The sequence below is a fragment of the Sphaeramia orbicularis genome, chromosome 12 (assembly GCF_902148855.1).
Source record: "Sphaeramia orbicularis chromosome 12, fSphaOr1.1, whole genome shotgun sequence".
Lineage (NCBI taxonomy): Eukaryota > Metazoa > Chordata > Actinopteri > Kurtiformes > Apogonidae > Sphaeramia > Sphaeramia orbicularis.
In genome coordinates this window covers 70,131,284-70,146,376 of record NC_043968.1, presented here as the reverse complement: position 1 = coordinate 70,146,376, position 15,093 = coordinate 70,131,284, and the positions used below count along the sequence as shown (strand labels likewise).

General features: G+C 37.6%; 1 long non-coding RNA gene and 3 other non-coding genes across 4 annotated transcripts in view; all 4 read right to left on the bottom strand.

Moving 5' to 3' along the window:
• LOC115429260 (uncharacterized) overlaps window positions 1-15,093 on the bottom strand; it is a 957,019-nt gene that overhangs the window by 278,006 nt on the left and 663,920 nt on the right. The gene's annotated exons all lie outside the window — the stretch shown is intronic.
• Window positions 740-813, bottom strand: trnan-guu (transfer RNA asparagine (anticodon GUU)). Its single transcript has one exon. It is a non-coding gene; the product is annotated as a tRNA-Asn (tRNA).
• On the bottom strand, window positions 1,762-1,835 carry trnan-guu (transfer RNA asparagine (anticodon GUU)). The gene has a single exon. It is a non-coding gene; the product is annotated as a tRNA-Asn (tRNA).
• trnan-guu (transfer RNA asparagine (anticodon GUU)) lies at window positions 2,854-2,927 on the bottom strand. Its single transcript has one exon. It is a non-coding gene; the product is annotated as a tRNA-Asn (tRNA).

Here is a 15,093-nt window from a genome sequence, read left to right as displayed (position 1 = left end):
ATATATGCGTGTATACATGTACTAATCATTGTTTTCTTTTATATATATATATCTCATTTATTTCATAATTATTACATTTGCAGTATTTATATACTATTTATAGATACATACATACATGTACCTAGGTCTAGGATAGGCTCGGGGGGCTCCGGCTCCAGTTCGCGGATTTTCAATTTTCGCGGGGGGCGCCGGTCCCCATTAACCGCGAAAAATAAGGGATCACTGTATAACACATATAACAAATATGAAAGAATACAAGCATATTTCAAAAAATATGTTGACACTATCGACAAAATGGATCTGAACCTGTGAAAATTCATCTCTGCTCCCAAGTCATGCTATGTTTCTTCTTCTTTGTTTTTGTTAGATATCACATTTGATCACGTGAGATTTGTGGCATGGAGGACTAGATTTTTGGTCGGTGGTGGAACAGAATCGTTATGTGTGTGGTGGGCTGTGTTGAGATTATTGGAGCACACCACACACAGCACAATCAAAACTGTTCAAAGCCTGATTTTTTTAATCTATACCAGATAAAACATTTCTTTAGATTGAGAAAATCCTTAGGTGTAAAACTCACCCGTCTTATTAATCAAATATAGTTACTGTTAGTCAGGTCATCTTTGTTTTCGGCTCTTTTTGGTTGATTGTAACCAAGTGTTGATGTTTTCTGCAGTAGATTAAATACTGTTGATCCTATGGGATATTAAAGATCTTGTCTTTATAGACAACATTTCCTCGTCTCTGGGTGGGCTTGAACCACCAACCTTTCGGTTAACAGCCGAATGCGCTGACCTATTACGCCACAGAGACTTACTTCATGTAGGATCTTGAAACATTTTGATGCAGAACTTTCACTTTTAGCAGCAACTAAATAAAAATATAACGCATAAAATATGAAAGAATACAATCACATTTCCAACAATATGTCGACACAATGAACAAAATGGACCAAAATTAACAAAAACTGACCAAAATTTCCAACAAAATGACTGGTTTTAATGTTAATGATCTCGTTCTAATGAGATCTGTCAGTGGGTGGATATATTAGACAAGTGAACATGTAGACCATGAATCTGATGCAGGCAAGGCAAGGCAGGTTTATTTATATAGCACAGTTCATGTACAAGACAATTCAAAGTGCTTTACATAAAACATTAAAAACATTACAGCAGGGAAGCAATGAAGAGTAAAGGCATGAGAAAAAAAACAAAACAAAAACAGATAACTGGATAAAACAGATAAACAGATTAAACAGATAAACAGATTAAACAGATAAAAACTTTAAGCTTAAAAGAAACTATGCAGATCTGAAAGGATGAATAAAAACTGTACTCAAATGCAGCTGAGAACAGGTGGGTCTTTAACCTGGATTTAAATAAACTGAGTATTTCAGCTGATCTGAGGCTTTACACTGATGTGTTAGAAACAATAAAAATGTTCAAGAGTAGGGATCTGAAATGACTGGGTCAGATCATCATATACCCACAGATGCTGAATTAATCAAATTAACAGCAAAATAATCTAATCATTCCCTTAATATGATTATTTCCATTTCAGAACCCTGATGTTAACACCAATAGCGTTGTTAATCAATCAAACGTAGTTGCCATTCGTCAGGTCATCTTTGTTTTTAACTCTTTTTTTGTTGACTGTAACCAAGTGTTGACATTTTCTACAGTAGATTAAACACTACTGATCTCATGGACAGAGCATCTGGAATATTAAAGACTTACTCTTTCTTTAGAGATAGTGTTTCCTCGTCCCTGGGTGGGCTCGAACCACCAACCTTTCGGTTAACAGCCGAATGCGCTGACCTATTACGCCACAGAGACTTACCTCATGCAGGATCTTGAAACATTTTGATGCAGAACTTTCACTTTTAGCAGCAACAAATAAATATGGCAACTAAATAAAAATATAACAACTACAACAAATCTGAAAGAATATGATCACATTTCAAAAAAATATGTTGACACAATGAACAAAATGGACAAAAATTAACACAAACTGACCAAAATGTCCAACAAAATGAGTGGTTTTATTTATTTTTATTTTATTTTACCTCTATTTTAACCAGGAAGTCCCATTGAGATTAGAAATCTCTTTTGCAAGGCAGACCTGGCCAAGGTAACAGCTGTGGAGAGCTGTTCATCAGTCCATATTCCCAAGTACTTATAGGAAGACACCCTTTCAATCAATATACCATCAGATGTAAAAATTCTTACATTGTCAAAGTTTTGCAAGCAAGCTTTTGATAAAATCATAAACTTTGTTTTTTGGGCATTTAAAAAACAATTTTAGGCCCTTCAGAGGTCTTTGCAACACTTGAAAGGCAGCTTGGAGTTCTTCTACAGCCTGTGCTGCAGAGGGCATGGATACAAAGATGATTGTGTCATCGGCATACAGATGCAGTTTAGTTTAATGTTAATGATCTCATTCTAATGAAACTTGTCAGTGGGTGGATATATTAGACAAAAAGTGTAGACCATGAATCTGATGCATTAGAAACAATAAAAATGTTCAAGAGTAGGGATCTGAAATGACTGGGTCAGATCATCATATACCCACAGATGCTGAATTAATCAAATTAACAGCAAAATAATCTAATCATTCCCTTAATATGATTATTTCCATTTCAGAACCCTGATGTTAACACCAATAGCGTTGTTAATAAAAGTTACTCAATCAAACGTAGTTGCCATTCGTCAGGTCATCTTTGTTTTTAACTCTTTTTTTGTTGACTGTAACCAAGTGTTGACATTTTCTACAGTAGATTAAACACTACTGATCTCATGGACAGAGCATCTGGAATATTAAAGACTTTCTCTTTCTTTAGAGATAGGGTTTCCTCGTCCCTGGGTGGGCTCGAACCACCAACCTTTCGGTTAACAGCCGAATGCGCTGACCTATTACGCCACAGAGACTTACTTCATGCAGGATCTTGAAACATTTTGATGCAGAACTTTCACTTTTAGCAGCAACAAATAAATATGGCAACTAAATAAAAATATAACAACTACAACAAATCTGAAAGAATATGATCACATTTCAAAAAAATATGTTGACACAATGAACAAAATGGACAAAAATTAACACAAACTGACCAAAATGTCCAACAAAATGAGTGGTTTTATTTATTTTTATTTTATTTTACCTCTATTTTAACCAGGAAGTCCCACTGAGATTAGAAATCTCTTTTGCAAGGCAGACCTGGCCAAGGTAACAGCTGTAGAGAGCTGTTCATCAGTCCATATTCCCAAGTACTTATAGGAAGACACCCTTTCAATCAATATACCATCAGATGTAAAAATTCTGAGATTGTCAAAGTTTTGCAAGCAAGCTTTTGATAAAATCATAAGCTTTGTTTTCTGGGTATTTAAAACCAATTTTAGGCCCTTCAGAGGTCTGTGCAACACTTGAAAGGCAGCCTGGAGTTCTACGGCCTGTGCTGCAGAGGGCATGGATACACAGATGATTGTGTCATCGGCATACAGATGCAGTTTAGTTTAATATTAATGATCTCATTCTAATGAAACCTGTCAGTGGGTGGATATATTAGACAAAAAGTGAACAGGCAGATCATAAATCTGATGAGTTAGAAACAATAAAAATGTTCAAGAGTAGGGATCTGAAATCACTGGGTCAGATTATCATATACCCACAGATGCTGAATTAATCATATTAAGAGCAAAAATAATCTTATCATTCCCTTAATATCATTATTTCCATTTCCGAACCCTGATATTGACACCAATATTGTTGTTAATACAGACTCATCCATCTTAATCAAATGTGGTTATCACTTGTCAGGTCATCTATGTTTCCAACTCTTTGTTGTTGATTGTAACTACATGTTGATGTTTTCTAGAGGAGGTTGAACTGTATTGATCACACTGGTAGAGGCTCTGGGACTTTCCTATCCTTAAATGTCAATATCTCCTTGTCTCTGGATGGGCTCGAATCACCAACCTTTTTGTTAACAGCCAAATGCGCTGACCTATTGCGCTAAAGCTGGGGAACAATAGTCCATAGTCATCCAGTTTCACAATGGATTAACCAGCTGTGAGTGGCTGGGTCCATTGTCATCTCATAACGTGATTGGCTGTTGTCCATTCTCACAATGGAGAGCTCGTAACATGATTGGACAAAACAACAGGGAGAAAGACAGCTGAACCGGATCAAGGTAGTCCCACAGAGACCTAGTTCATGCAGGATCTTGTAAGGTTTTGATGCAGAACTTTCACTTTTAGAAGCAACAAATAAATATAGCAACTAAATAAAAATATAAAAAATAAGAAAGATCACATTTGTAAAAACAAAAATGAACAAAAACCGACTAAAATATCCAACAAAATGAGTGGTTTCTAACCCTTGGCCAAACGGCTGAAAGGGTCTGTCCATTCTGGCCGAGGGGTATTAGTGCGCAACATGTTATATGTTAATGCTAACCCTTTCATGCACAGTGGTCACTCCAGTGGACAGTTGTTCTCCAGCTGTTCTCTTGTATATTCATGGATTTTGTTGTTTTAGTTTCATATCAGCCAACACAGTGGACACTTATGCATCATCCCATAATACACTGACATTCAGACCATTTCTGTAACTTTGCTGGTCTTGATAAACCTGATCTGCAGTAACATGTTTGAGTGTAAATCAATTGCTAATTGTTATTAGACTGTAATTAACAGTTTTCTTAAACAAAAAGGTTTTTTGTTTTTTTTTTTTTTTTTTGCATATCCTCCTGAGACCCAGCAATGCATTTTGTCCTCTATAGGGGACAAAAGTTTGATAGTTTAACTAAAAGGCTGTCCATTGCAAAGGACATTCCATTAAAAATTAAATAAATAAATAAAAATTATTTTAAAAATGTATCTGAAAAAAAAAAAAAAACTGTTGCATTATGCAGTTTCCAATCAAGACAAGTTTTTAATATAAAAAAGATAAAATTGTCAATTTCCTGGGTCTCAGGAGGATATTATCTCCATGAAATGAGTAATAACTAATATTAGAGTATGATAAAATGTGACAAAACATCAGATTAGCTGCATTAAAAATGTTTTTATTTCATAGTTTTCACACAGTATATCACTTTCTGATGATGAGTTTTATATACATGTTTCTTTGCTTCAAAAATTATGATGTCCAGCTGAGTGGGCATTTTTGGAACTCCATGAAAAATAGGTTCATAAAAAAAAAAAAAAATTCATTTGCATTGTTTTTTTTCATGCCTAAATAGGAATAAAAACACTGAAGAAAAAAATATTGACTAAGGTTCTCATAATTCATGCATGAAAGGGTTAATGATCTCTTTCCAGTGAGACCTGTCAGTGGGTGGATATATTAGACAAGTGAATATGTAGACCAGGGGTGTCAAACTCATTTTCTTTCAGGGGCCACATTCAGCCCAATTTGATCTCCAGTGGGCCGGAACCAGTAAAATAATAGCATAACAACCTATAAATAATGACAACTCCAAATTTTTTAGTGCAAAAAATAACATTAAATGATGAAACTATTTCTATCCAAAACAAAAATAGATGTGAATAACTGGAAAAAAACTGAAATTTCTGAAGAAAAATAGATGCAATTTTATCAATATTATGCCTCAATTTATGATTTCTACATGTGCATTACAGATCAGATCTACCAAGGCACAAAACAGGCAGAATATTGTTAAAATTGCACTTATTTTTCTTTCGACATTCCAGGTTGTTCATATTTGTTCAGGTTATTGACATTTTTTTGTTAAAGGATATCAGAATTTAATATTCTTTGCAATAAATCAAAGAGAAAAATTGGTGTTGCCATTATTTAGAGGCATAATGTCATTAATTTTTTCACATTAAACCAAGAAGAAAATTTGGAGTCATTATTTCTAGGTTATTATGCTATTATTTTTGAGTTTGATACCCTTGACTGTTAATATCTTCAGGGTAGTTTTTTGCATTTTGCAATTTGTAAATTCATCTCGCGGGCCAGATTGGAACCTTTGGCGGGCCGGTTTTGGCCCCCGGGCCGCATGTTTGACACCTGTGATGTAGACCAGGAATCTGATGCATTAGAAACAATAAAAATGTTCAAGAGTTGAGCTCTGATGAAATCACTGGGTCAGAGCATCATATGCCCACAGACTCTTAAATTAACATTATGAATAGCAAAATTAACAAAAATATAGAACTATAATCAGCAAAATGAATAAACATTCATAAAAAAGGCACCAAATTGAACCAGACTAATTAGAAAGTCATGGAAACTTGACTATATAACCAACAAAAACTAAAAAAAAAAACAAAAAAAAAAAACCAAACATCAAAAAACTAAAACTACTGACAGAAATTAATCAAAAAAAGAACAAAAGGCAATAAAATTAACCAAACAAACAAGAAAATCAACAAAAATGTAACAAAAAGAAAATCAACAATATTAACCGGAAAAGTAACAAAAAAAAAGATTTACAATTATAAGAACACAAAAGAGGATGTTATTCATTCAATTAAAGCTATACCGTATGATGTGGCATTTTTACACTTTTCTTTCGTCATCTTAAAATGCTCCTAATAAGTGTGTGTCAAACTAAAATGTAAAAGAAATCCACCAGGTATTGAAACTCAAAAATGTTTAATTCTCATATATTTCTGATAAAAGTCTGACCAATCATTTTAGTCGGTCCGAATAAAATAATTGGCCGAACCTGACTGAGCCTCCTGTCAATCATCCATTACTGCCGTCCAGCATCCAATCCATTATCGCCGTCTCACATCCGATATGTGTTCCTCTGAATCTGACGCTTCACTGGCGCTGCTTCTCCTGTCACTGACCACATTCTACTGTCTAGGATGTGTTTGGATAGAACTGACATGCACATGTGGAAGGGAAAAAACGGATTTATGAACAGAAACAACAACTGAGGGGCACAAACGGAAGTCTGATGAATGAAGGATGGAGATAAAAGTCCGGAAGTCAGCTGTGCTGGACTGAACAGGTCTGCATAAAGCTCAGCTTTTATGACGGTGGGACTCATACAGGTACATGTACATGGTGTCACACATGTAAGATGATGTAGGATGATAATTGTATGGACTATGAAACCTCAAATGTCCACGGAAAATTCGCGGAGGCCGCGTGTTCACAGTGCGCGCACCCATCCCCTGGGCACTGCAGTGAAGAATACTGACCCAGTACTGTACAGACCAGGTCTACTGATGGAACAGGAGCCGCGGGCCCGCGGCAGGTGGATGATGCATCTGATTACTGAGGGAGGGGTCCGCGGACACACCAAAACGGACCGGACCTCCACCTCTGCTTCCTCCTCCCTTTCCATCGCGCATCAGATGAGAGGAGGAGAGAGGAGGAGGAGCCTCAGAGCTCAGGCAGAGGGAAGGGGGCGGGGCTTTGGAGAGAGGCGGATTGTTCATGTTCAAACTTTTACTAAGTGCTGTGAGAAATGCCACATCGGTAGGTATAGCTTTAACAGCATGCATGTAGACTACTGGTAATGTTTCATATCTCATCAGTTTTCTTCAAACAGATACAAACTTAGGAACATATTTGACCTAGAAAGAACGTTGCACCCTCCAGGTATTCTTTACAATTCATACTCATTCTGAACAAACCCAAGTATAGAGGAAATCCAGTGATTTTTACTTAAAAAAATAAAACAAATAAATACATAAATAAAAAAAGATACGATAATAATCATACAGAAAATACATTTATAACAGCTGAATGGACAAATATTCAGATTTATTTTATATCATGATTACTTTTTTGTTTTTCATGATGACCCCCCTCCCCTGATGACCGCATGTCACTGACTGGAAAAGGTGGTAATAGTGATGCTTATGAATGTTACTGCATTACATTATGACTATGTTACGTTACACTAAAGAACTCATCTTTAGTGTAATTTCTGACACCACATAAAAACAAACAATGGAGGGTTTTTTGCTGTTGCTGTGTCCCCGCTAAAAACTATGCTAACTGACCTATAAAGGCACCAACACCAACCCAACTGCCGATCGCCGCCAGAAAAGTAGCCCAATTGATCGGTCAGCTCCAGTCTCCCCGACGCGGTCAAAAAAGTGCGAAGAACACACCAAATCGACTACCGACTTGAGCGTATGTTCTGTGCTTGCACAAGATGTAAAACCGGAAAATGATGGAACATCTTTCTGGACCAAAACACAGAGCTCGCTGTCGTCAGTCATTGTTGTCAGCAGAGAGTGTTGAGTAGCCAAGAAGGGTTGCTGTTGTTGTACTTGTTGAATGGATGGCTAGTAATAAGAAGATACTGGCGTTGTCAGCTCTCGGGCTTCTTCTTGTGGAAGAAGAAAGATGCTGCGGGCAAAAACTAAGGAGAAATCGCACTATGCTAACAATGCTAACAGTGTTCACTTCACGGAATGAATGAAGTCCATAGGCAACACTGACTGGCACTCATTCAGATACGATATGAGCAGTGAATGGTCTATTATAGTAGACAGCAATAGTGTGAAGTACCTTGGCATAGCTGTATTCACTGGAAACTTCTCATTCATCACTAGTCAAGGGCTATCCCTCCACCAATCAGATTTTCCCGACCGAACGACGGGTAGTGGCCAATTACATATGATGAATCAGCTGGTGACGGCATTAACGACCGCTGATCACACGGAACACGCCAACCAGACTCATGTCACCGACCTTGCCAGGCTGCCAGACGACGTTCGACTGCCGAAAATTGTGTTGGTGTGTCTTCGCCTCAATTGATATATAACAAACACATCACACTTCTTACATTAAAGCTATACCTACTGTACCGATGTGGCATTTCTCACAGCACTTAGTAAAAGTTTGAACATGAACAACCCGCCTCCCTCCAAAGCCCCGCCCACTTCCCTCTGCCTGAGCTCTGAGGCTCCTCCTCCCCTCTCCTCCTCTCACCTGATGTGCGATGGAAGCAGACGTGGAGGTTCGGTCCGCTTCGGTGTGTCCGCATACCCCTCCCTCAGTAATCAGATGCATCATCCACCTGCCGCGGGCCCACGGCTCCTGTTCCATCAGTAGACCCTGTATTTAAGGGTCTGGTCTGTGCAGCGCTGGGTTAGGGTCTTCACCGCACCACGGAGATGAGATGCCCAGCCGACGGGCGCGTACACTGTGAATGATGGCCTCCGCGAATTTTTCCGTGTACATTTGAGGTTTCATAGTCCATACATTTATCATCCTACATAATCCTACACTGTGTGACACCATGTACATGTACGTGTATGAGTCCCACGGTCATAAAAGCTGACCTTTGTGCAGACCTGTTTAGTCCAGTACACCAGACTTCCGGACTTTTATCTCCATCCTTCATTCGTCGGACTCCTGTTTGTTCCCCTTAGTTGTTGTTTCTGTTAATAAATCTGTTTTTTTCCTTCCACATGTGCATTTGAGTTCTGTCCATTCACATCCTTAGACAGTAGACTGTGGTCAGTGACAGGAAAAGCAGCAAGTGAAGCGTCAGATTCAGAGGGACACATATCGGATGCGGAGACGGTGATAATGGATCAGCTGCTGGACGGCAGTAATGGATGATTGACAGGAGGCTCAGCCAGGTTCGGCCAATTATTTCATTCGGACCGACTAAAATGATTGGTCAGACTTTTATCAGAAATATATGAGAATTAAACATTTTTGAGTTTCAATACCTGGTGGATTTTTTTTACATATTAGTTTGACATGTGCTTATTAGGAGCATTTTAAGATGACAAAAGAAAAGTGTAAAAATGCCACATCATACGGTATAGCTTAAATAATAATAACTTTATTTGTATAGCACCTTTAAAAACAAAGTTTAAGTAATAATCTGAATTTTTTCACAGGTAATATATATTACTTCAAAAATAAGAAAATAAAACACTTTTACTTTATTGAGAAGATAGTTACTTTGAGTAAATAAGTTGACTCAACACATTCTTTAATGCTAATGTGAAAATGTGTGTATCTATGGGATCGGGTGAGATAAATAGAGATAAAATATGGGGAAAGTTTTACACTTCAGCCGACTAATGACATTACCAACCGAACAACGCTGCCTGACTCAGCATCGTGTTGTATTTTAGACCATGTGGGGGGGGGGGGCACTGACCACTGACCACCAGTCTGTCACTCCTTATCCTCTGTGAATCCTCTTTCTGGTCCTGCTTTTTCTTTCCAACAGCTCTACTACAGCGTCCTTCCTTCCTCCCTGTGCACTCACCTCCCTCTCTGTTACCCATAATGCCTCCCTGTCATGCACTTCTCGCTCCACTGGGCTCCTCTGTGTCTCTCGCCCTCTCTCTCTCTTCTGCATTTCCTGGAGCATCACCAGCCAGTCTGGCTCCCTGTGCTTCGCAACTGGTGTGTCCTCTTCTAAACCTGTCTGTCTTGTGCCCTGAGCTCGCGGTGGGGGGAGAAATTGCTGCTGCTGCTGCGGCGTCCTTGGGGGAGTCGCATTGGGCTGGAGGATTAATGCGATGTTTAGGTCGAAGTGTATCGTCCATCATCCTGAACCACTTCTAGGATGCAACGGCAGCGCCTTCTCCTCCCGCTCTGGCCCATCCCTATGGGTAGATCCTCAAGCCCACCCCCCAAAAGAAGGACTAAAAAGCCATTCTATTATTTGGCGGTAAAATATCTTGCTCTGTCATACATTTCTTGACAGTTTCCCACAGTGCTTTTTACACTTTCATTCTCTTTTCCCCCTCCAGGTAATTCCTGCACAATCTCCATAAATATTAAAGATGTATGACTGGTAAAAGTCAGAGGTTAGTTCCTTGTGACCCTTTAAAAGTGATCCAAACTTAGAAACTCTTGGCAGTATATTTTAACCCATAAAGACTTTTGTGGTCATTCCCAAAGGATTTTTTCTCTGTATTTAATTTTTCTGATGTGATTTATCACTACTTATTACCCTGCCCCCCAAAGGGGAGGCAAGGGATATTGTTTTTTGTTTTTTTTAGTTTGTTTGTTTGTTAACACTAGTCGCATTTCCATTGGCCCTCAAACTGCGCAAATATAACTTGCATATAAAAATTTACCTAATGGAAAAATTACAATTTTGTCAAATTCACATTTTTCGATTTAAAGTTTTTGCGCTGGCAAGAGGTGGTTTATTGGGTGTACCGCAAACGGTATATCACACAAAACTGCAATAGAAAGACCTTTTTTTGCAACTAGAGTCAGATGAATTTAAAAAGCGGATGTTGACAGACGTTTCAACAAGCGAAGAAGAAGAAGAAAATTGTTGCGGTATGTGTGGACACATCAGGAAACCCAATCATTTTTTAATATAGTACAAGATAGAGGGGTAATATATAACTAGCGGCATTGTACCTGTGGTGCCATTGTACGATAGCGCCCTCCCGTAGCGCAACAGCCGCATTGCACCTGTACGCCCTCCTGTGCTGCAACATCGGGACATCGATCGGACACATGTGTCGGACACACACACGCCGGACACAGAAACATCCATTATAGTAGGATAATAAATATATCTGTAAATCAACACAATATTTATGCTCATTGTTTATGGAATGATTTCTCGTGTCACCTCACAGTAATAAATAAACAAATCATCGCATTTGTGATTTAATGGAAAAACCGCCATTACGCACTTCTGTTTTTTCGACATTAAGTAAATATCAGTAAAGTTTTGCGCAGATGTCCAATGGAAAACAACTACTTTTGCAGCAAAACTATTGGTTCAGTTCATACCAAATTGGGTTTATAGATTTCTAGTGATCCAGAATAGACGTCATTGCATTTTGGCAAAAGTAGGTCAAAGTTAAATTTTTTTTTGATTTTTGAAAATCTTCCCATTTACTTATAATGGACAAAATACGTGCGAGGGGTGGGGTTTGTTGTGCGTGGCACCACTTGTTAGAATATTATCCTCTGTGATTGTTTTTTTTTTTGGGGGGGGTATGGTATTTTCCTTTATTTAATAAAATTTTAATCACATTTCTTAACAAATTTCTTTTTTTTCAGGTTATTGGCATCCTTTTTGTTTGGATAGTTTGTACATGTAAATACTGGCATAATTGCATAAATGTTATTTTTTGCGCTAAAACAATTTGGAGTTGTCATTATTTATTGGTTATCATGCTATTGTTGTACTGGTCTGGCCCACTTCAGATTAAATTGGGCTGAATGTGGTCCCTGAAAGAAAATGAGTTTGACGCCCCTGCTCTAAAACATAGAGAAAATTTTGGAGTTGACATTATTTATAAGTTATTATGTTATTATTTTACTGGTTCGGCCCACTTCAGATCAAATTTAGCTGAATGTGGCCCCTGAAATAAATTGAGTTTGACACCCCTGGCCTAGGGCTTTTGCACAGTACTGTATATTTTTCGCCACCCTTTGTTTGCATTTGTTTAATCATATTTACAAAATTAGATGACCGCTGAAAACATTGAACCCCCCTGTATTTCTGTCAGTTAACAAATGTATAAATGAATCCACATGTCAGTGATATTAACCCTTTCATGCACAGTGGTCACTACAGTGGACAGCTATCCTACAGCTGTTCTCTTGCGTATTCATGGGTTTTGTTGTTTAGTTCCATATGAGCCAACACAGTGGACACTTATGCACCATTCAATACGCTGACATTCATACCATTACTGTAGCTTTGCTGTTCTAGATGAACCTGATCTGCGGTAACATGTTTTAGTGTCCATCAATTTCTAATTGTTATAAGACTGTAATTAGCAGCTTTCTTAAACAAAAAGTTTTTTTTTTTTTTTTTTTGCATATTATCTGCATGAAGTGAGTAAGAACTAGTATTAGAATATGAGAAAACATCAGAGTAACAGCGTTAAAAAAATGTTGTTTCATGTAGTTTAGTCAGTGTATCGCTTTCTGATGATGGGTTTTAAATACGTTTCTTTACGCTTCTGTCAGTCTACCCCAGGGCAGCTGTGGCTACAAATGTACTTTACCACCACCAGAGGGAGAATGTGAGAGCGAATGAATAATGGGTCAATAATGTAAACCGCTTTGGGTGTCTAGAAAGGCGCTATATAAATCCAATCCATTATTATTATTATTATTTACTTTAAAAAATTTAATTCACGGTGTCCAGCTAAGTGGACATTTTTGTAACCCCATGAAGAATAGGTTCATTAAAAAAACCAAAAACATGCATCAGACATGGTCTTTTGCAATTCAAGATTCTGCACAGACTTCATTTATCAAAGCTGAAACTATCAAAGATGTTTCCCTCGGTAAACCCCTCCTGTGACAGATGTAAACAGGGGCCGGCCTCACTTGCACATATGTTTTGGAACTGTCCTTGTGTCAAAATATACTGGACCAAGATATTTCAGACTTTATCCGAAATCTTAAAAAAACAACTTAAACCAGATCCGGTTTTTGCTTTGTTTGGTGTGAAGCCGGCTGCTGTAGAACTTTCCAACAACCAAAACAATATGATATGTTTTATGGTGTTGCTAGCGTGAAGATTAATCCTATTAAATTGGAAACAAAAAACTCCTCCCACCTATTCAGCCTTAATGAGAGAAGTAATGAAACACTTACAACTGGAAAAAATTCAATTTTCATTAAAAGGGAAATTAAATGCATTCCACTTAACATGGCAACCTTTCATTGATTATTTTAATAATGCAAATGTGTAAACAACTTAGGATTGGCGATATATGATGTCCTCAGTTTGGTTTTTGATGTTCATTGTTTACTGTTGTTTGCGTGTTTTTTGTTTTACATTCTCATTTTTTTTTGCTTTGAGCACAATGACTGTATATGAACACGTCTTTGTTACTATATGAAAAAACTCAATAAAGAGAATTAAAAAAAAAAAAAAAAAAAAAAAAAAAAACTGCGATCATATTGTTTTTTTCATGCCTAAAAAAGAATAAAAACACTCAGGACAAAAATCTCAACTAAGGTTCTCATAATTCATGCATGAAAAGGTTAATTTACCGATCATGTAGCTGTCCATAAAAGCTCAGATTAAAGTTGACGGTTATTATATCAGAAACAGAGAAGACTGAAAAAACTTTTTTCTGCAAAATATCATTAACTGAACATCTAAACAAGTGTGTCATTGATCAAACTTCATGGGTTTTGCTGGTGAATAAATGTTGTAGAAGATGACGGTGTTTGAGCCTCTGAACGTCCAAATGAGTCATATCTGATGACCATGAAAAGATGACAAACTGCATTTTACACCAATTATTTACATGGACTGACAGGATTAATGGATCATCAGATATCACACAGTTTAGATCAGTAGATGCTTTTGGTCGTCGGTGGATGTTTGGGTCTTTATGGGTTAATATTTTGCCTGTGAGCTGCTTTGTTGATAAGATTACAGCCAAAATCTTTTCACACTGTGTACATCCTGCTGGAAGCCATGTACTGTACTGAACTACACTGAGTCCCACTACATGATCATGTCAGCGCATTAAGGGACTGAATCTGTTACTGTGCTTTTATCCTATAACAAACATTTGCTATACATACAAGCTTCCGATTACTGACGATAAATACATAATCGAAACACTTAACGTTCTTTTTATACGCGGCCTATCTGTGTAAGAGTCATTGTTTAGTGTCGGCCCAGTCCTAAATCAAATTGGCAAAGTGGTGACATCAAAGCTTTCACTATCGGTTGATCAGACAAAAAAGAGAAACCGAATCCCAATTTGCTTTCCAGCTGGATACATGACATGAAAAATGACAAACAATATCCTATGGTGATAAACTCATTTTGTTTTGTCTCCGGGGAAGATAATATTTAACCCAGAAATCATTTATAGTCAGATGAATTTACGAGGCATACCAGTATGTTCGCTATGTCAAGCTGTTTAATGTACAAACCCCTTTTTCTAGAGGATTTGGGATATTTCAAAACCCAATAGAGATTGATATCACTGACATGTTGATTCATTTATACATTTGTTAACTGACAGAAATACAGGGGGGTTCAATGTTTTCATCTAATTTTGTGAATATGATTAAATATGGACTTTGATGCAAACAAAGGGTGGCGAAAAATATACAGTACTGTGCAAAAGCCCTAGGCCAGGGGTGTCAAACTCATTTAAGTTCAGGGGTCACATT